Source organism: Amia ocellicauda, chromosome 21 (assembly GCF_036373705.1).
Source record: "Amia ocellicauda isolate fAmiCal2 chromosome 21, fAmiCal2.hap1, whole genome shotgun sequence".
NCBI lineage: Eukaryota > Metazoa > Chordata > Actinopteri > Amiiformes > Amiidae > Amia > Amia ocellicauda.
This window is the reverse complement of record NC_089870.1, coordinates 12,301,752-12,325,662: the sequence shown is the minus strand read 5'-3', so window position 1 is coordinate 12,325,662 and position 23,911 is coordinate 12,301,752. Positions and strand designations below refer to the sequence as shown.

Sequence of the window (23,911 nt, the reverse complement as noted above, 5' to 3'; positions counted from 1 at the left end):
TTGCTCAGTCTAATAACATAATTATTATTTCTGGAGTCCTTTCCAGTAGTAGGACCAACACAAAGCCAATCACAGTCTTGGGTCTCAGCAGCTCACCCAGGTTTGCTTTCTGCTTCTGCATTCATCTCCCTGAGGCCACTTAGGGAGGGCTTTTATCCTCTGTAGGTAACAAGGTGTAAAGTCCTCCCAGGTGAAAACACTCACTACTGCAATTAATCTGCACTCCTATCTTTGAAAGGAAATGGCATTACCTTATATATAAGGAATAAAGGAATAAACTGTAAGGAATAAACAACAAGTTACTAAGTAGTACAAACAATCCACTTTTTATTTTTGGTTGACATTACTCCTTTGTAACATCTACTGAGATTTACTACATGATTATAAAAATCTGTGTTTCTGTCCCTGACCAGAATAAATGTAATTTAAAAATTAGAAAGAGGAATTAGTCGGTAATTGTTATAGTTTTTTGACCTGATCAAGTGTCATGCTAGAAAAAAATGTTCATAGCACTAAAACCACTTTTAGGTAGATGATTCATCAGTTTGTTTTTTTTGGTTGCGCGTAGATTATGGTCCAAGATTATGCTTTTAAGAATCTTATCAGATTATTTCTTGAATGATTTTAAGGTATCAGTTTGAGCGAGTAGGCTTGGTCTACCAGACACCCATAATGCTCTGTACATGAATTACCTGTATATTTTTTAAATTATTAAAAAGCATTTGCATTCTGTTCTGTGGTTGACTTTGAAGTCTTTCTTTTGGTAGAATTGGCATTACCTTGCAGGATTTTTGATATTTTAACTAAACTTCTAAATTCCTTTAACCCATTTCTGTGACACATACCTTTGAGACCATAACTTCTTCTTTGAGCAACAATATCTTCATTCTGCCTTGGCGACCAAAATCCTTACTAATCTAGTGAATGCTTTTACCATTATTTAATTTGCTTGCAATTTAATTGCAGTTTGAACTAGATATCCAAGCATTTGCATGGTCTTGTTACTTCTTCCTTAAATAGTCTCAATGAAGATAAAGATGAGTCAGCTTAAATAACTAAATCCCTTTCAAAGAGTAAGTAATTGCATATTTTGTATGCCTCCTAGTTATGTTTCTTCTTTGGTGCTTGCTTTTCGGGTTTAAGAAAAAAAAGCAAATGGTTTATGAAACAGATGTTTTCTGTGAAACAGGTGTTACATCCTCAAGAAAACAGCCAGGATAATACTTTGTCTCAGCATATAAAGTAATCTAATTTAATTAGAATGGGGTATTGACTTAGCCAATTACAGAAGAAAAGTCAATTGGAAACAAAAAAAGATTCCATGTAAAATGTCTGTTCGCGAGTATATAAAAATGTTGTGTAATTAGGCTACTTATTTTCTGACACACATTTAATGGAATATTATATTTTTTTCTTAGTTTCTTCCTACATTGTTTGTATCCTGAAACTTTCATATTTGGCTAATTCAGTGTAATGTATTTTCGTGGTCACTCAATAATTTGTTTAAAAACAAGAACAACATACAAACAGATAAGAGTGTGTGCATCTGAGCTGAAGGTGTTATTCTGTGTGTGATGGTTCGCCATTTAACCCTGACTTTCACACTTTCGTTATATCATAATTATGGACTTTTCTTCAGACTGATACATGCACAATGTTTTAACATTGGAGTTATCATCATTTCAACATGACACTAGTAAGGTTTGGACAGAAAGTCAAACTTTGAGATTCTAATTTTACTTTGGGTGATTTCCACATCCTAAAGATGAGGCAGGAAGTGACTCTGCAGAAGTAAATGTTTTGTGTTTGTTTATTTTACTTCAGCAACTATTATACATAAGAGAGGCATTGTCATTTTAAATCCTGCAAACTGAACCACCAGTTATTATTCAGAAAAAAAAGTTTTCAATTAAACACATGGGGACATCTATTTTCATATTAATTAAGGACTTAAAACAGCTTACAGTAAATAAAAGCAACCACACACATCTTTTTTAATTGAATCAACATTCTGTTTAAGTAGACACTGCATTTCAATAAAAACGATATAGTTTTCCCCAACAACGTTCCTTCCTTGGTGTCACTTCCTTTCCCACTTGCTGTTACACAAGTCATCACTCGTGCTTTTATTAATGCATTGGAGAAGAGTTAAGGACCAAGCAGTTCCTCAGAACAGTACTGCAGCTTTTGATTGAAAGGAGGGTACGTTTTTACTTGTATTGCTTTTAATTGTAATATGATGTAATTCATTTACTTTAGATGGATTTACTTTGAAACTTTTGAATTTACTTTAAAAATGAATAAATACAAACTATAGCCTTGTTGTGTAAATGTTCAGTGATCTCTGTACTTTTTTAAAGACAACATGTCTATTGCCATTATGTCGTAACCAGTTCAGTGATGTGGTTTATGGTAATGTAAGGAGCATAAGTATTTGATGTTGTTTGCAGATAGGACCACTTCAATTTAAATTTTAAGTCTGTCACGAAATGTTTTCAGAAACAATAGGGGATTGGTAAAATAATATACTGTGGTTCCTGTCTTCATTTGCTCTTAAGTGTGTGTGGCGGCAATTATACAGTTTCTGAGACATGATGCACAGATTAAGTCCGTAACAACCTCAGGCTTTTGTTTGGAGTACTTAGTAAGGTAGCTAGGCTATATCTGTGAATCCTTAAAACTATGATGTGTGTTACTGTAACCTTTAGTTTGCGAGTTTGAGTTTGGGTAATTAAGTAACTCAACTCAACCTCTGAAACACTATCCACCAAGGACATTCAGTTTAGCGTGTGCTGTAAGTGCACATTTACATTTAATTTTCTTTCCAGAATTGATTCTGAATATAACAGTAATCAGTACAAAGAATGACTCTGAAACTAGAGAAATGCAGGCTGGGAAATTGTAGGATCTTTATAATGTTGACGACTTCATAGCTTGAGAATAGTTTTTTTAATTAAGTGACAAAAATACAAGAAAAATAACCCACAATGATTAGCAATAGTCCGCTCTCTTGGAGAGCTGCAGCAGCTTGCAATTACTGCAGTGCGTTTTATCACAATGATGGATCTCAGAATGATTTGCGGTAATGACTCATTGATCCAACTACCATATGCTAAAGAGCAGCCACCTGTAAGCTGCAGTTTGGTAGATATTCTGCCTCTACATGATGCATTGCAGCTACACTGCTAATTTGGTGACAAAAGAAAATGGGGCATATTTGTGGTGTCACATGTCTAAGCATAGAAATGCCTGGAATTAGTGAATGAGGTTAAGATTTTGTATATAGCATCATTATCATGGTGAAAGTAATCTTAAAGCGCTTTACAAATTCAGTGCACAATAAAGCATATTGTTTGTGGTTAGACTTTGTTCTTTATAGGTTTTATGACAAATACTAGTGTGGTTATGCTTGTAGTATATGAGTGGCAGAAATACTGTTTTCATGGTTGAGAAAAGGTCATGCTAAGCTGCCCTGTATGGTGAGATAGGGCAAGGCTAACTTTAGTGTTGTCTGAACCACATAAAAGCTTTGTAATCCCAAGCAGACTCCTGTCAAATCCTCTCTCTCCTGACATAATAAAACTTCACGCCAAATGGCCAAAGCAGACACAGTAAAAAAATGTTTTTAAATTAAAATAATGTTTATATGTATATATATATATATATATATATATATATATATACTGAAAATACTTCAGTGTGGAAATATTTAATGCTCTTGTTTACCTGTTTGCATGGTTTACTTTGTATTTTGACCAGTAAAGTTCCACTAATAGTCTTTTTCTTCTGGTGTCAATGGGCCACAGCCCTTTCCATGGCTGTAAATGCCTCAGTGCTTTGGTATTTAAGGTATGCTCGGTTGTCATGATGTTTTTAATACTCTCCATGCACATTTTTGCACCTTTGTGACGTCACTCTCTAGTACACTTTAACTCAATTGGTATAAAGTGGAGTGTCTGTGTCTCAAACGGTAGAGTTCCCAATGTTACACAATAGTAACACTAGCAATTATGATACAATGTACAAATATGTAAGGCATACAGAACTTCATTTTAAAGGCACAATTAAATCATTTAATCTGCCGTAGCATGAAGAAATATGCTCTTTTTTTTTTAAAGGCACCCTGCTCTTAATGCAATGGTGAAACCCCAGAGAGGGAAATCAAATTAATTCAAATGGAAATTTCACACTTAGGTAGTTTTGTAATCAAACTTCCATTATAGTGCACGGGTAACATCAAAGTCATTACAGTGTCTTAAGGAGAGTTTTCACAAGCTGATAGGATTCCCGGGGATCCAGTGAGATTGTCCTTATTGGATTTCCTGATAAGGGACACATGACCCCAGAGTACAGTAGGCGCTGCTCAGTTCAGATTCTTTTTAAATAGTGTCCCACCCCCTTTGGTAAGCCAGCGCTTCATTACTGCACCGATTGTGTAATTGGCTGACAGCAGCGAGCATGTGATACCGTCTCATAAATGGAGACTGCACTTCTGAGCAGGCAGTCTTGTCTGCAGTTTAACAGCAGCTGAATGTAGGTCACAGTCTTTCGGCACATGCTGTCATCCAACCTCAAGACAGAGAGAAGGGTGCGCTGTGAAGAGAGCGGGGGGGGGGGCAGTGTCGCAGTGACTGAAAGGCGAGAGAAGGGGAAACGAGGGAAAGAAAAAGGCTTGCTCTCTCGCATTGAGGGATGCCGTCTAAGATGCCAGTCCTACTGCTTCTCGATCACTTCACAGCACAGATCTGTGGTTTTTACCTCACAGGAAATTGAATCCATTACAGCAGCATTTCTTTAGCTGGTTCTCATCTGCTTCCTCAGCAGGCCAGGCGAAACCACTTGGAAGATCTTTCTTTTGGGGGGGGGTAAAACAGTAGGGAGTCAGGGAGTGTGGCAGCTTACTGGGCAGCTTATGCATTCAGGATCAGTTTGTACTCGATCACACTGAATGTGGGATTTATTTGCTCCTTGTCTGATGATTTCAAACTCAGTTGTGCCGAACTTGCCATCTCATTGCCGCAAATGATCTGTTTTTACCGGGGATCTGCTTTTGATATGCAATTATTGTGGGTTCCTGTGAGGACAACATAAATGGAGCCTCTTGGCACTTCTTGAGTTTATTTTGTGGTGACATTGAAAAAGGCTTTGAATACTAGTTCAGTCATACCTGCAGCAAGATTCTATGCTTTCATTAAAAACATCCAGCTGTCTCCAGGTTTTCATTCTTTTAAACTATCCTTAGATTCTAATATGAACTGAAACTGAAAATGTCTTCCCTCTCAAGTTATTTTAACAAACAAACCTGGAGTCTGTGATCCCAGCTATTGTTTGAGGCATTTTGATATTTTTATCATTGCTTTTTATTCCTGGAGGATATGTGCTTTAAGTTTACTATCACAGGGAAAGAAAATAAAGAAAAACATGCAAATTATAGGCTAGAGTTAAAAATTTGTTTTATTCTGGGGTACTCATATCCACACACACACTCCATTTGTTTCAATGATGCCATGCTTATCTTACATTAATTTCTGATTCTGATAAAATGCAGTGCACTTTTTCTTAAAGAACACAATGGCCCATCTCAACAAACAGCACTACAATCAAGCCAACTAGGGGATTGGAAAATGGCAACCAAAATTGTATTAATGGCACATTTTAAAAGATGAGGGAGAAAGCTTTCCACACTATGAAATCAAATATTAATTAACATATATAAAATAACCTATTTACACAGTTATACATGGGAATTGCCAATTGAATTACTGAGAGATCAGTAATTTATCTATTTTACCAAGAAATCTACTGTATGGATGAGAAGGGTTTGTGAGAATCTAATGAGTGTGGGAAATCCGGCAGAGAAATTTAGAGATCGTTCTTTGTTGGTTATCATACACTGAAAAAAAAGAGGCAAAGAAACAGCCTAGCAGTTTCAGACAGAAGGTCATTGTAAAGTAAAGATGAAAAACTGGCGCCCCAAAGCAAATTCTCTGCTAGGCTCCCAACTTGCAGTAAAGAAAGAAAGGATGGAAAGCTGTTTTGCCACAGCTGATCTTAAACAGGCTATGAATAACCGTGTCTGTACGGTACACCCGCCAAGAAAGTAAAAAAACAAAACAAAAATCAAAAACGAATCAGAATAAACCAATATTCAACACAAATGTGAAAATGACAATTGAGGTGATGCATGAAAAAACAGACCGTATTGTTCTGTGTGGTTTAGCCCCTATACTTAATTCCATGTTCCTGTTCAGGTTAGGTCTATAAAACCTGAAATATTTCCCTGACTGAAGGAGCACTCTGAACCACTTACAGTCAAGACAAAAAGCAAATTTAGTTTGATGTGTGATTTGTGGAAACAAAATATATTTTGTATGTTTCAAAATTGCTCCAGAAATGACTTGACAGTGATGCAAGTTACAGGTTAAATGGTTCAGTACAATTATAGTGTGAGTCAATAAATATAGTCAATAGTGCTTCTTGTTTAGTCTTTTTTGATATTATAGTTTTTTTGTTTGTACACATCTTAGTGCAGTGATAAGCTTTACTAATTAAACAAATTACGCCTTCATTTATGTAGCATTTTGGTTTTTCCCAGTTTGTCGAGACAATTCAATTAAAGTGTGCTATATTTTAGGTGTTATAGGAAACTATTAAAAGTGGTAACTTTTAATGATTTTGAATTATGACTTTTTTATTTTTTTAAGTACAGAGACCTTTGTCTCAGCATTGCCTTTCAGCTATCTACATATAAATCTGCCTCTCCTGGATAAAATCTCTTAGTTGTAAATCACGTCCTACCAATCATGAATATTCAGAGCACTTCCAGCAGCCAAATCCTTAAGCTCTGGTTTATGCACATGACGAAAACTGTGGCCAAATTCACTTATTTCTGAAAGTGCTACGGACCATTGTGTGTTGCTGCTGTAGATGAATGAATTTCCCAAATCTGAAAACTCTATCTTGGGGTTGTTAAATCCAAAACCCTTTGAACTTACTCCTGCCCAGATGGGTATCAGATACCTTTTTAATTTTTTTACTCAGTAAACAAGCATTTTCAGGAAAAACTGCACCATCTAAATTTGGTCAACAGTTATTTTCTCCATAAACTAGTGAAGGTGAGCAAGAGTGTGATCAAATGCTTAATACTTTGTGTTCGGTTAGTTTTGGTTTTAATCTAATACACAAAATTATGTATTCCTGAGAACTAGGACGCAGATTGTTGTCGGTACATTCCCTAAAGGCAAGCAGCTTTGAATGCAGCTGTACCTGTTAAACGTATTACTATATACTTTTATTTAAGAGGGTGAATGTAAAGACATCAATGGAACTCATTAAACAATTACACAATGTGTGATTGTACACCCAAAATAAGAATTTTAGATAAATATTGGTATATTTTGTTATTTCAGATCTGAAAACAAACAAGCAATGAAACAGAAAAAAAAACATACTATCAGGCCAAAACATATACCCTAGGTCTATTCAAAGACTGTCATCATACTCTTACTTTTGATGATAAAAATGTTGTTTTTTCTTTAATATTCAAATATTTATTTATTTATTAAATATTTTAAATTGGGGTGTATCTAAGAGATCCTTCTTTTAAATTAGTATTTCTCAAGCTTTTGAAGACAGGGAAGTGTTTTGAACCTGGAAATAAACACAGACAAGTTTCAGTATAGAAACCTCATGTTGTTCTACAAGAGTTGAGCACCTGTAGTGTTTTTGTTGATGTTAACAGCTGCTTCCAGTATTATTGTTATTATTATTGCTTTTATGGTTCTTTCATAAGCCCGGTGACTTTATCCTATGCAATTATGGGTTATTAATATGATCACATAATAAAACACTGTAATCTCACGGGTAGCTTTACAATAATTAAGAAATGCCAACTAGCTGAAAAAAAAACTCCAGTCGACCTTGCATTTCTGTAAGCCAATTATTTCACTGCTGTCAAACTAAATACTAAAGAACACACATTTTGAAGCTTTGAAATGTACTGATTGGCAGCTTCATTCAGTCAGCTACTGCCCAAGTTGTTGACAAGGAGGCAGTGAATGGAGGACTGCCCAGCCTGGCAGAGCTTAGGCAACATTGCACCCCCCACTGAGCACTCCTTGGCTAAAATTGGTAATAGCCTAGCCTGGATAGGAGACCATGTTGGACCAGGCTATAACATGTATCCTACACTCTGGGCAGAGGTCTGTAGCAGTCCTACCATTGACAGCCCCAAATAATGTCTTATTTCTTCTAATGGCCATTGATATACGTACACTAGTTCAATCAATGATTTAACCACATGGTTTACTTATCAGAAAGAAGAAGAGCAATTGAATGTATGCATCAGTCTCAGCAGTCACCCTGCCTTTACCCCTTTGAAATGCTGTGGGGTGAGCTGGGTAGAAGAGAAGAACTGAGAGATTAATAGATGACAGCTGATGGCTATTTAGCGCTAGCCTTGTGTGCTGCTGTGGGGAGGGGGGTGGATAGGTGTGCGGGTGGGTAAATTTAATGAGAAACGTTGGCAGTAAAATGCCAGCAAAACATGTGCTCTGTTGCATGTTCTTTGGAGGAAGTTAATAAATAATCCCTCTGAAAGTAACATTTTACATTTTAAGCAAGAATGCTCTTTACTCTGAAGAAATTACAGCACGTCTCCCAAGTTTAAAACCCTCAACCCATTTTAATAGAACCACTGAACCTTGTATAGTATCCTTGACAAGGTTTAGAACTGCATAAATTATATGCCCAATGAGGTTTGTCATTGTTACTGTTATCCGTTTTAATAAGGCTGGCCCTGAAAATGGTTTGTCTGTGATGCATCGTCTTATTTTCCCTAATGGAGCTGCGGCAGCTCGTTTTTATGTCAACCTGACATTGCCTTGTTCGCATTTAAGCTTCTTTGAACTGCTACAAGTAATTACTTCCAAAACGTTCTTTAAAAATTAAGCACATTTGATTTCATTTTTTTGGAAGGTTGGAAATGTATTGCCGCTATCTAGTCAAAGTCATCTTATTTCTAAGATACACTAATAGCTATGTTTGTATTACATTTTAAGATAAAAAAAACAACATCATTCTCCAATGATGATCTTCACAATCCTAGAATAAATATATTTTGTGTAGTTTTCTTGATTTATCTGAAACGCATCCACAGATAGTCTAATTCGCAGCTAACCTGTCATAGATCTTCAAATCCTTCATCAGCCACACAAATGGTCTTATTTATGCTAAATGTCATTATGCAACAATGTTCCCATTTGCAAATGGATAGTAAATATAGGGGAACATAAAATAATATGATATGATATTTATTCTAAATATTTTGGTGAAGGGACTGGGCATTATTTTGATATTTGTTTTTTTTTAATATTTGTAATGATTTATTTCCTATAGGACAGTGGAATTTACAGTAGGGTATACTTCATGAAAACATATCTATCTTTTTACATGGTAAACAGGCAGAAACATATGCATCCTAAAACATATAGGATAATGCCTATAGGATATATAGGATATCTTTTCTTTTATCTTTATTTATTTATATTGTATTATACTGTTCAGACAGTTCTGCAGTGTAGGCAGGAAATCTCAAATGGAGTTATTGGCACTGTATTACTATTGAGTCACATTTCATTTAGATTTTTTTGTATCGTTGCCTTGTGCCAGGAAGTAAAGACATATATGCATTATTTATTCGGGTTCATGGTTTTGAGAATATTAATGCGCACAGTTCCACCTTCAGGTTCTTTGTGGCACTTGACTTCTTTTTCAAATGCACTTTAACACGTATGAAGTTATTCGGCCTTTTCCAACAACAGTATTATGAAAACAATGGTGTAAGGTAATTTGGAATACAAATGGAACCGTTAGTGACATGCTCCCAGTACATGTCAGAAATTTGTGTCCGTGATGGCTTGCATATGTCAAGGTACATGGTGAATTAAATTGTTCAGTGTTTTATGACAGCAATTTGCTGTAGTGAGGCATGTTCAACCGGGTCCAATTTGTATGTGCTCAAAATGTCATTGTTCCACGGTTCACAACTTTTGTTTGAATAGATCATCTAATTTCTATGTTAAAATTATAAGTAAATCTTTTTTTTTTTTTACAGTAATACATTTTATACATATTTTTTGTCCAGAATGTGTTTGTCTTGTACAAATAGTTGACATTTACAGATAATGTTGTTTGAATAGTCCACTCTTTTTATCAGTGAGTTCCTGTGTTTTACTCCAGGGTCCTGTATTTTGGTTGAGCTTATCTGTTTGCAAAAGACAAAACCAAACAAAAGTTGAAAGTGAAGTGCTTGGAAGCTGTGTCACGCAGGCTATACTCTCAGAAGAACCCTTTTGTACTTGATATGATCCTTGTTTAACATAAACTCTTCTTCCAAGCTATGGTATGAATACCAGTTACTTAAATTATATATTTCTTTCCAACAAACCACTTTGTAAATCTGAAGCTTACAAAGTTTAGTTTGCTTTTTTTTTTCCTTTCCGAAGGTGTCCTTGTCTGTTTGTATCTTTCTCAAACAGTCTTCAAGTTCTTGTGTAAATACCAAACAAGTTCTCAGACTTGACAAGTGAAAAGCTTGTGAGGATTACCAGATCAAAAGATGGATGGCTTTAGTTTTAATCCTAATAACACCGGCACAAACCCATTATATTTAATCAGCGTGTGTCGCCTTAATAGAGATTACAATACAGCAGAGCCACAAAGACAGCTGCATACACATTGTTGCGGGTTCACCCTGTTTACATTCCTTTAGCATGTACCGTAAATGTTGACTGTTCACGGAAACACAGCCAGGGCTCCGGTGTTCTGTGGTGTTTGGGGCGGTTACATAAACCTGCTAGTGTAAAGGTGCAAGTCATGCACTGTGCTAATTAATAATGCAGAGAGCAAGCAGATCTGAACTACCTGCCTTCATATTAAGACTACATTGTTGCAATTAATCTTTATTGTTTTTTGGAGAAGACAATCACAATGTAAGAGAAACAAAAGAAAGAAACAAAAACGCAATGCAACAATGAAGCGTGTGAATAATAGACTTTTAAAATGTCCCCCCCCAAATCACGAACTAAAAACCAGTATCCTATTGCAGATTATTTTATTGCCAGGAGCTGCTTTCTACTATTTATAAATCAAGATACAATAGGGTACAGGGATGTATTTTGTGATTTGTTTGTAGGTCAAAGTTTTGATCTGGTCTAGGCCTAAATATCATAATCCTGTAGTTCACTAAAACACAAGCTTGTTTGACGTAAGGAGTAAGCTTGCTCTTATAGAGGTTTTCTGTGGTAAACCATAGCAAATGGACTGTAAATTGTGGAAAACAATGTAATGAAACAACATACGATATAACCATGAGAAAACAAAAGGAAAACTGAAATGACCATTCAATTTTATTGTTTGAAAAAAAAAAAAATGCTGGACAGGGTACATTTTGTATGTGGTTTTTGCTTTTGTGTTCCTGTTATTTATTACAAATTTGTACGTATATTTGTGTATTTGTGGTTTGACAAATTGTTCAAAATGGTTAAATGAAGTCGGAGTTTGAGGAAACATGCACAGAGGAGAACAAAAGAACTGCAAGATGTCAATCAAATCCTCTTAATGGATCTGACTATTAAGGAATAATCACATCAATTACTGGTTAAGTACTAAATATATCCTAATAATTAAGGACACTACTGGGTGTTTCACAGTAGCTATTTCTTACCCTGCTATAAACAAATGTTTAATATAATCAAGATAATCAAGTCAAACAGGTGAGGAATGAACAATAGCAATAACAGAAGACCTGCAGAGGAGCTAAATAGGCATAGAGTACATAGCGTGTGCGTGTATATATATATATATATATATATATATATATATATATATATATATATATATATATATATGGGACTCCCGTGTTTAATTTAACTTTAATACCTGTCTAACATCTATTGATTTAATTATAAGATGAGAGGCATCCAGCTAAGTGAAACCATTACAGAGTAACTAAAACTCTTTATATGTTGAGTAATTTTATATTAAACCAGTAGCATGTACGTTGATTACTTACAACAAACCTGGTTGTTGAGTTCTTCAAATTTACTCTTTTGGATTGTCAATAACTGAAGACTCATGTTCATACCTTCCTATTATAGTAGAATTTGTTTAGTAAAAAACACAACAGCAAATCAAGAAAAATATCCTCAGAGTAACTTGCAAGTATTTTATATATGTAACTTCTGGTATACATTTCCATATTGAACATAAAGTAAAGGTTTGGCAGAAATAAGGAATTGTCAGTACCTCCAGAAAGACTTTGTTCACAGCTAAACTAGATTAAGTTAATGTAGGGCATGCTCTTAAGTCCTAGACTATACATTACCTGCGTTCTCTGAACCCCTTCTGGAAGCAGCAAAACCATTTTTCTATTGTGGTAACCAACACCGGATGTGTAATTCAAACCTGGGCAGTCTGTGTGCATTACTGTTGGGGTTTTGATGTGAATTCAACACATTTTACTGCGTATTTTGTTGGCCTCTTTCTGTTGCTTTCCCATGCAGTTTGGCTGTGTCAAGATCGAAGAATAGCTTGTTTTATTTAGGATGTGGTAAATGAGGAACAAAAGCAGAACATCTACAAACAATTGTACAGCTGTGAAATAACCATATAGTGAGTAGTTTAAAATAATCAAATAACAGTCATAGAATCATTATCCCACAATGCATCAGGTGCATACAATGGCAACAGAATTTTACAAATAAGCTTTTTAAACTTTAACAATTGCAAACATGATGATGTACCAGGCTAAGTGGTATGATGAAATGTTATTATTGTAAGGCAGATTTATTTAATCAGAATGACGTCATTAATAGTGGCATATATATGTAACAAAGACCTGTTTTTTGTAAACATGACAGGCATTCTCTGCTGAAAAATAAATAAATAAGCAACCGCACTTCATACAGTAAATGGGTCGCTGATAATTATTTAAGAGTACCGATGCAGGGACCAACAGGGATAAAGACATTTTTCAATCTATTAACCGAGTACGTTGGAGATGTATATAGATCCTTTTATATGAAGTACCATGCTCTTTCTCCAGCTTTCAACAAGCAGATTCAGTTTGTTTTTTGTATTCCTCTAATGGGGATTTACTTTATTTTTGATTCATTGTGATTTCAGGTTTCTGGAGCAAGCCTGCCATTGAAGACTGAGCTGGAAGCATTCAATTACAACTGCAATTAAAGACATCCATACAGACTCTTGGAGAGACATAGAGCAACTCAAGTTAGAGTATTGAGGCGGTCATTATCACTGCTAAGGTAAGTTGTGACTTTGGGTATTGCAGCAACAACATCACAAAACAATAAATACACAGCACAGCTTTGTTTGACACTAGTTGCCAACTACCCATTTCTAATTATTATGATGTAGATACTGGATGTTATCTGCTTGAATGAAACTGGTTTAGAGGTGGAAAGGCTCAGATCAGAAGTGCAGTCAATTTAAGAGACTTTGCCTTTAGGACAATGACTGCATCATGTGATTGTAATATTCATCTTCCTAAGAGCAACGACAACATATTCCTCAGAAAAACAAAAGGCTCTACTGATTTTTAACTTGAAAAACATGGAGCCACAAGGTTTTGCTGTGAAACAGATCTGTATACATGACCATGACAATAACAGTACTCGTATTGTTATTTTGACTGTGACCTAACATCTTGTCTGCTCTCAGCTTTTACAATCCAGGATGTAAGACCCCATATATTGTATACACTTGTGTAAATTGGAATTCGTAAAATGTATTATGCTTTGAATTGCACTGCATTATGTAAATTGGAATTTGTAATGTTTTATGCCTTGTACTGCAGTGTGTTTTTGCACTTTGTATTGCACTTATATTTTGTAAGTCGCTCTGGATAAGGGCGTCTGCTAATAAATTAATAATAATAATAATAATAATAATAATAATAATAATAATAATAATAATTAAGCTAAGCAGGCAATCAAATCAGTTGCCCAAGATCAAACAGTTTGTGAAATACTCTGTTTCGTGTAGGTAAAAAATTACAGTTCTCTCTGCTTTGTACATGTTTTTGCAAGTTATATAAGTTAGGTTTAGGCAATCAGAGATTTAGGACAAATGGGGAATATGAAATACAAATAAATCAGTCTTGTAGTACAAGATGTTCTAGGCTTTTAAAATGGATTGACTGAACAAATCAGTTTGTGTGTTTTTGTTCCATATTGCACTTTTTACTATGACCTTGTTGCATCCCTTTGGCTGTCATTAAGTAATTCTGTGATATGCATTGTAAACTACGATGCTGTTCTTCATGAGGCCGGGAAGGAAGGCTTATGTCTAAGTCCAAGAGAGAGAAAAGATTTTGATTTGTCCACTTTTTTTTTTAAATCATGCTTGATTGTCAAGTTTAATCCAACATTCGTTTTTAGTTAAGAAGCTTGAGTACTGTAGCTTGTAGGTGCTTGCTGTCCTTGTACATCAGTGTTACTGAGTTTCTACAAAATAATGGCAGATTCATATTCAACCTAAAACCTACATTCCACAAAATAATGATGTATTCATGAGTGTGAAAATATTCACAAGCTATTGAATGCATTAAACCGGTGTGAAACAGAAATACACAGATACCACATATTCATCAGCAGTGTATTCATCCTAAACAGTGTAAACAGTACAATACTTTCAAAACGTTGGCTAGATTTTCATCTAAACACATTTTTTCTTATTCAGTTTTCACAAAACAGTATTCATTGGAAATCTTGATCTCATGTAAACAATGTAAATATGCTGAATGATCCCAAAAGCTGTATTCCCCTGAGTTATATCCCTGGGTCTGTAGGATTCCTGTTAGGCCTTAGTCCAGAGTCCTGTCTGGTGGATACTCCTGAACAAGTCATCAGCTGTATCAAGTAAATACAGCTAATCTTTTGAAAGAATCTGATATGTCAATAAAACAGATTAGAAAACTGCCTCCGTACTTCACAGGCTGTCAATATAATACATCTGCCACTGGACTAATATCTTTAATCCTCTTTGTTCTGGAGAGAAGTACACATAGTACCAAAGTACTTAGATTTCAAGGCTTATGTTGTTGGACCAACAGTGGCAGAAGTTACTGCTTAGACATGGTCAATGCCATTTACCACTGAATTTCTATAAAGAGGCGTATAGGGCAAGATGTTAAGGAACAGCTTGTTTGATCCACCCTTTACCGCCAAATGCAGTCCAATGAAACCATTATTTAGTTATTATTATTTTAGGGAAAAAAATGTAAAGCTAGCACTGTGCTTAAACATTTATGTGTTTAGTTTCTGGTGTCATATTTTACCCTTTCCGTTCCTTTGAATTCAGTGAAGGTCTTTTGCAGTCCAGTGCAAGTCATGTAAACTGTTTATGGTCACATTATCATTTTAGAGGTTTAATTTGTTAACCAGTTAAGGTGTGCTTATGGACTCATTGCCAAAATAGTCAGGAAGAAATCTACATGTATATATATTTTTGTAAAGTAATATTTTGGAGCACTATGTAACTGTAATTGGTCAGTTCTTCAGTCTTTCAAATTGATAAAAGTCTTGATTAGATTACATACATTTGAATTTAAGCACCCCGAGATGAATATCCAGTAGATACACAACAGATAGTGCTTAATTTCTGTCAGGCTAGAATGTGGAATGAGACAGTAATTCAGAACATTATCATGGTGTTGTTAGATTTATAATAATGGCCTGTTAGTATTTGCTGTTATGTGTGGTAATTACCGTGCCTTTTTGCAGGACATGGTAACTTAAAAGAAAATGTGTGTAAAAATTAAGTGGGAACGTGGTCATCTCCAATTTCCACACAAGATCGCTGTGGTCATGTTCTCTGAAAATACTGAGACTAGATATTATGAACCTCTAATTAAATGTGAAAAGTTAATTTCAAGCTTTTTGGAATGGTACAACACAATGTCTCCAAAAGTGTCAGCAATAAAAATAATAAAAAAAGCCTTTGAAACTGAAACTTTGCTGTTCTTAGCAAGCATATTATAATGTAAATTACAAAGAAAGTTATAGAATAATATAGATAGAAAATCTCTCCCTTAAAGCCAAATTGTTGCATTAATTTGAATTTGCTAGTTGAAAGCAGGATATAAAAAGAAACTTAAAAAGCTCTGGTTTATAATCAGCAAAAATCTCATTGAATGCTAATTTGATACACTGCTGGTGCTGTGCTTTATTGTGCTATGGTGAGGGAAATTAGCCAGCTACTGGGTTTGAATTAGCTTAATGTTTTCAGAAACTCAGTTAAAAGGAAGTTATTTAACAATTTAAAAAGAAGCAAGAAACATTTATTGAGAAATTAAATATATGATGATTGTCATTTTTAGGACATTTTCCCTGAAATACAACAAGGGAGAATCAATATTAACTATTCACATGAAAATGTATTAATCTTCTCTAAAACAAAAAAAAGAAATATAGAATCTCGAAAACTCAGGTTTATGACCCTAAAAATGGACAGGGTCAATCACAAATACTAGAGTAAATGTCGTAAAAAGGACCAAAACATGGGAAAAACACCCATTTCCACATGTAAACCCATATTTCATGTGCAAAGGCTTCTGAGATAATCATATAACCAGAAATTATTTAATTATAAAAGAGGAAGATAATTGGTCAGTTTATTGTGGGTGTCAAGATTGTTAATGTAAGTTGCTGATGGACATTTCAAGGTTAACAGTGGTGTATTTTATTGTATTATGGAAAACAGTATTTTTTTTTTTCTGAATTGTTATTTTCTCCCATATAGAAATACAAGATCAAGCATCAGAGATTATGTAAAAATGCTTTAAAACAATTTGTTAAACAAAACAAAAAAACGAAAAGTATTTAGTAGTAATTTATCCCCAAAGTCGTCATCCTAAATTGAATGTCAGTCAGAAGTCTGTGACGCCAGTTGCCGCTAGCATCTTTAAATAGATATTTTGGTTACGTTATTTTAGCTGTCGCCCACAGAGAGATGTGGGGCTCCATAACTTGTCAAATTCCAGGAAACAAATTTGTTTTGATTTTGTTAGCATTCTCCATTACCCAAAACATTTGAATTGAACTATCAATTTTGCATATAGTATCAAAATACAGACCTCATGTGAACAGTCAGCTATTTGTAATGACTACTTTACATAAAAAAGCCAGACAGTCAAATCGAAAAATAGATGCCGGGGTCATTTTGTTGAAACAAATTCCCTGGTTTCCTTCAAGAAACAGCTGGATGGGATCAATGGTTCAGTTAGCTACTAGAACTATCAAGATGGGCTGGCTGAATGCCCTCCTCTCATATGTAACCTTTCTTATGTTCTTATGTCTCTCTGTAAATTTCATTTGACATTTATTGTATCAACAATGCCATGCCAATGATTATTGACTTTCTTTTATTGCACTGTTAACCAAAACAGGTGTTCTGCAGTATGTCTTTGCCTTTTCACAAAACCTGTTAACTAGCACTTAAAACACCAAACAGCATCAAAACTGCTGTTAATAATTTTAATGTAAACATTGACTGGGTGGAACTAATATAGTACACTGTTGATCCTGAAATGCATTGCAATACAGCATATAGCTAATACAGAAGACAGCAAGCCATAAATGTGCAAAAAAGTAATATAACAATGTGCAAATGGAGTAAGGTGCAATGTGCAAATGATCAAAACAGCTCATGATAAAACCTTTGAAAATACAATTAACAAACAGAGACAAACAAATGGGTAATATTGTCAGAGCAACACTTAATGAAATGTCTGCCTATCAGAAAGTTCTGCAATTACAACATAGTTCTTTAATTTTCTCAGACGAACGATCCACACATCATCTTGGTCATCAATAACCACATCTAGTTTACCATTGAAAACCACCTTGATAACAGACGAGCATCTTCCCATTCGAACTCACACCAGCTCAATAGCAGCTAATTATTAAGCCAGATGAAAACACTGCTATTGTTCTCTGCATTAAAGTAAATGTATTTTCAACTCAACTTGTGTTACGAGATACTAAGAATATGAAATCTGCATTGGCAGTCACCTGATTCTACCCCTTATACACATTTTGACCAATTAGCAGTGACTTCAATTCTACACTCACTTTACCCTTTGTAGTCTGGTTCAAATGTCACATAAATACTATAGTTTGCTTGCTGTTTGCAAATGTATTCTGTGTGAGACTTTCCTGTAGGTGTCTATCAGTGTTCTGACAATTTGTCTAAGGCAATATATATTGATGGGGTTGGATGTCAGAACCATCGCAGTAGATAATGATAGGGAAGTGACAGTGTTTCAAAAGATGTTACCTCCTTCAGTAGGGTTAGTGAAATTAATGCAACACAGTAGTCAGCTGCACTAAATTCCCTATGGGTGTATGTCAGAGCATATGAATCAGGAAATGTTCTTTACGCTGTAAAAAAACAAAGAAGTTAAGTGTGCAAACAACAGATGAACCCAGAATGCAGGCAAGCCTGTGTACAATAATACACTACATTTTGAAATTAATTCTTAATTTAGTGTGAAAGAGACTGTTTGCCTTACTTACATTATTGTTTTGTGTTTAGTAGGCCTTTCTCTTAGTTTTGGAAGTTTGTGTACTGCAGGTTTTGAATCGTTTCCTTTATTCAGGTTTAATTTTAATTTCATAGCCATAGAAATAATGAATCCAGTCTTAAAACCTGACTTGCTTTTTCAGGAGAAGACTAGAAGTCCAAGACAAGCTTTCTATAATGCAAATAAATAATTTTCCCACCTAATGATCTCTTTTCTGCAGCTACTTGAGTAACACAGACATGACTGTCAGCTTTGCAAATGGAGCCTGGCTATTCTGTCAACATGGGTTCTTAGAGGTTGAGGAACAACCTCATGGAAAGGTTTTATCCTGCTGAGTTCTGTGTTGTTCTAAGTAAGTATGAAGGCTCATTGTAAAATCTTGAGGGCCCTATTGACAAAGGGTTGTGGGAGTCTACTGTCAGTACTGTTGAAGCAGATTCCCTTACATGGCATCTTAACATGCATTAGCGGTTCAGATAAAAAAAAAAAACTATTGGAAACCAAACTGGCCAAAATGGGCTCATCCACCTGCCAAGCTACAAGGCATTCAAATAAGTGCATATAGGTTGAAGGGGAGGCTTTTGCAGTCTGTTTTTTGTTATTTAATTAATGCTTGGCTTTTGCATCTTTCCACAGTGCAACCCTGGGATTTAGGGTAATTTCAGGCTCCCTGAAATTATTTTTTCCTTTCACTTAATTAAACCTATTATTAGTATAAGAAGAAAGATTGCTGGTGGTTTCCAGCTATAAAATAGTTACTAATTGAAAGATGTATCTAAAACCTACAGGGATCCCTAACTCAGGGCACTTTACATCACGTTGGCCATCTGTATCTGACAGATTGTGTGTCTGCAACTCAAGACATGCAGTACTAGGAGGTCTATGTGTGTTCCTGCCATTAGGAAAGTTCAAAGATTCAGAAAGTCTGTGTTGCTGGTTGCCAGAAGATATCTGAAGCTGTTTGGAGAAGGGTTTGGGATGGACAATGGCAACCTCTCAGGTTCCTCTAGAGTCCCTCCTCCATTATCAGCTATAGTTGTTGATCTCTCTTTCCCAGCCTTATCCAAAAAGCGTTCATAGAAAAAAGGGATAACGGTCTATTGGTCTTCTTATGAGATTAACTTTGTACATCAGTGTACTTGCACGTTCTTTAACACAAGGTCAATATCCCTACTAGCCTTTGAGTCAGATGCCCATTTCTCCCCATGTGTCCCGAAGACCAAAAAGGCTCATTTATGCAAAGAAGTGAAAATATCTGCATGATTAACAACTTTCACATTACATTTAAAATTATGAAACCACAGCAGTTTGATATGGTAAAAAAAAGTTATCTAATGGAAAAATGTAACTGAAGAGTGGTGTGTAAAGTCATCCCGAGCACCATGTTCTTAGTTTGACTTCAATGGGGACGTGTTTTTCGATCAAAGCAGTAATCAGGGGAATAACCTGTTTCTAGTCTTTGTTGTTTTGGAGTTTGTACAAGAATTGTTTGAACATGGAAAGACCCCAGCTATAATGAAAGTCTACCTTGCGGCTCTTCCTGTTTTTCAGTCCTGCGTGGATGGGGTTGGGTTGTCAGCAAGAGCCCCTCCACTGTTGGCAAGATTGTTAGTAGGGGGGTACACTGTCTCAGGAGAGAGATCCTTCTTTGTTGGAAGTTAGCTTAATGGATCTAATGGATAGCTGAATGAAGTCCCAATGCGACCAGTTGCCTGTAGCATTTTGCTAGCTACTTCCTATTATTGGGGGGTTGTGAGAATTATCAGTGGCTGTACACTGGGAATTGGGAAATATAGTAGCAATGCGTCTCAAGTGCTTGTTTTGTGTTACAAGTGAACCATCTGAATATCTTGTATTTTACTGTATAGGGTGCCCATTGATTTGATTTGCAGTTGTACTTTTGGGTCAGCTTTACTTTAGACTATGTGACTCACTCATATATCAGTAGTGAAGATGGGCACCAATCTGTAAAAGGGGTACTTCTTATGGTATTCTTTTGTTGTGTAATTTGTGTTCCCTCCCGTTTTGGTATAAATTGCCAAATGGTAATGGCTATTGCTCACAACAGACAAGCAAAACACTATAAACAAAATAAGTTGTATATACAGTCCAGTGGTTACACCTTTGTTATGGGGACAAAGGTGTCCCAACTCCCCATGAAGCACTGGCATTATTTTAGCATTATATTTTCTTTGGCTGTTGAGTTTGGCTCTAGATATAGTTGTACTAGGCAGGCTAATGCAATATCATACAGTGAGTTGTGGACTAAATAACCTGTCAGAAATCTGAATTGAAAAGAAGAAAATTGTTACGTGGCATCTATTATTCAGCATTGAACCGACACTACCAAATGTAAAAGATCCTTTTATAATCTGGACTACGGACACAAAAGAAATGGAATGGTTTGTTTGAAATGGACATTATATAGTAGTGAGCAGGCTCTGCCTTGAAAGTTTCTGTAGGGTACGATTTCACATGTCTACTAAGCAAATACGTCAGCTCTTAAAGCTTCATACCAGTACAGCTTTTGTTGGAAATAACAGCAGTTGAAAACTGAGAACCAGTGTTTATGGTTGGTGTTGATGTTTCTAAAGTAAGAAAGTTTTTTTTTTTTTTTTTTGTTCTTGGCTTGAATTCCTTGACCCTTTTAGGTCCAGTACCATTCAGTGCCATTTGCTGCCAGGTGACATCCTCTCAAGATAAGACACAAGCCAACTGAAACCTCTGTGTAGATTTCTCTCAGCTGATTCTCAAGATGCTTACTAGACAGTTAAATGCAGGTCTCACAAAGCCAGAAAGAAAAAAAAACTTAAAGAAATAATGGAAAGAAAGTGTATTAGAGAATTAGAGATCTGTACACTCTTCAATGATTTTTTCATTTCAGTGCATAATGTAATAACATTTCTTGCCAGTTGCTTTTTTAAACCTAGCCTATTGTGGCAAATTGTAATGCAAGGAGAAAAAGCTACAGATAATTACAGCAAACAGATCAGATAATGCAATTAATGTGAATGGGAAGAACAGAAAAGGGTTGGGTGATTTTCACTACTTTGTATATAGAGCATCATGCACTCAGTACACAGTTACAATAAATAGACCATCGGACTATTTTCTCTGTGTATCTTTTGGTAGCCTGAATTCAGACTGAGCCAAAGGAATTAGCTATGCAACTGGCCACATAATGAATTGTAAGCATGAATTGAAAAGGACCAACTCTTTCTCAGTCTCCAATATATTCCTTTCTTTTGTGCAGAGGTTGTACAAATAGAACAAAGCATTTAAAATATAAATGTCAATGGTTCCGCTGAGATGATCAGTGAGAATTATATTGGAACTAATGCGAAAAGTAATTCTGTGAGGTTTGTAAAATTACTGTATTCAAGCAATCAATATCATAGCCAGGACTGAACTCAACTTCTTGATTCTTAGAAAAGCAGAGCCTGAGAATGTAAGGGTAAACCTGTAATTGCAAAAGCTACAAGAAGGGTTTAAAAAATATTTTTATGAACAAGCAATTTTCAATTCAGTTCCAATGCCATTCCCATCCCACTGCAATTCTGAAATAGACACAGGGTAGGGGGGTGGTCCTATTGCCTGGATTAAATGAAAACTTCAGCTCAGACAGTGTTTATTTGCTTAATTTTAGTCACACTCTCATTGTGTGGAATATTACAGTTAGTGTTTTAAGTTCTAAAGAATGTCTAATGTTCTGAAACAGTCATATGTTTCAATCTGGTCTCCAAGGAATGATCCAAATCCAGGTATATTAACTGAACCATTGTTTTAGTTTAGTCAACTTAAACTTACTGTTACTTCAACTTAAACATGTAAAGCATCTTATAATGTATTCATAGTGATGAGCCAAGTTGTGAAATTGGTAATTCCCAATTGGTAGGGTAAAGAAAGTGACAATACATACAAATCTAAAGAAAAACATTTTAATTTCTATAGATCTTCTATGTATAAGGAACATGTAAAGCTAAACATAATATTAATCTTTATTCCTGTAATTGGTTCAGTTATGTAACTGAGTGCTTGGTTGGAATGGAAACCAGAATTCCCCCTTGGCTTACAGGACCAAGACTGGAGGACCACTAATGTAAAATGAATCCTTGTGCCTACAGCATGCAGTTATTCTCTCTTGTTAGAAATATAATTCAAAAACATCTTGGGAAACAAGTACAAAGGCAGCAGTGCAGCATCATTATTATTCAATGTTTAACTCATAACAGAAGATTACAATCTGGGGAGGAACTTACAAAGGATGACACACATCAAGAATGGAATGTCTGCATGAAAAAGGTTGATCTTTGTATTTGTATTTTATTTATTTATTTATTACAAATTCTTCTAAGAAGTACTCATTTTGTTTTCATTTTCTACCTGGCATTCACTGTTGTACAGATAATTCAAAGTACTACTGCTTTGAAGTCTTTGAAAGGCCTCTGCACATAAAAGCATGCTTGAGTGCAAGGGCTAGCTGCTAAATGAACTGGGGAACAAAAGCACCCTATCAAGGGTGTGGAGGTCAGTGTCTGAATCAAAAAAAGAAATACTCTTCCGCCGAATCAAATGACTCCGGGTGGGTGAGCCATTTCTAAGTGCAGCGATATCGTTAGATATTGCATCACTGGTGAACCGGAGTAAGGCAATGTGAACTATGCGACTAACCTCATAAATACTTTCTAGTCTAATGAATTGGCTCATATTTCTTAGATTACTCTGTGAGCTGGCTTCCAACTCAGTCTTTGTCTGCTTCATTTACTTGAATTGTAAAAGAAGTGTGTCACTGCTGTTCTCTTCACACAGTATGATTTCAGACCTTTGCTTTATTATGTGTTTTCAATAGGTCCAGTGCTTTTGGTTCTTATTGGTTTGTTAGATATTCCTAGATTATAGCATACACACTCACACACACACTCACAATATCGACTGAAAATTGTGGCCTACTCCGTAATGTTTTTCTCTTTGTTGCTGTGCTTGTTCAAAAACAAATTGCCAATGAAGTATTCACGTAATTAAGCAGACATCTCCTTTGACAAATTTTTGACATTATTTTTATTATTAGAACATGAGAATAGTCCATTCAGCCTATCCCGCTCATTTGTTTCCAAGGCCTTTCAGTAATCAAATACCTAACAGAACACGAGCACAAAAATAGCTTCAGCTACAATGCTGATCAAACACATTCAGTTTGAAATCTAAACTCAAAACACAGACCCAGGCTCAGCATTTTATAGTTAAGTAATGTTTTCAGTGTTAACAGTTTCAGTTCCCTAACATACAGCTCTGGAAAAAATTAAGAGG

The 23,911-nt window shown here is 35.5% G+C and overlaps 1 protein-coding gene across 4 annotated transcripts in view; it reads left to right on the top strand.

The window, feature by feature from the left end:
* The window catches only part of fut8a (fucosyltransferase 8a (alpha (1,6) fucosyltransferase)), a 252,183-nt gene that overhangs the window by 27,024 nt on the left and 201,248 nt on the right, over window positions 1-23,911 (top strand). For 2 of the 4 annotated variants that reach the window (XM_066694458.1, XM_066694453.1), the window contains exon 2: window positions 13,186-13,325. The exons of 1 other annotated variant lie outside the window; for it this stretch is intronic. The gene's annotated coding sequence lies outside the window, so the exon portion shown is untranslated. Of the gene's footprint in view, window positions 1-2,140; window positions 2,203-13,185; window positions 13,326-23,911 lie in introns of those variants that run through there. One more of the 4 variants, XM_066694454.1, reaches the window with a different exon arrangement.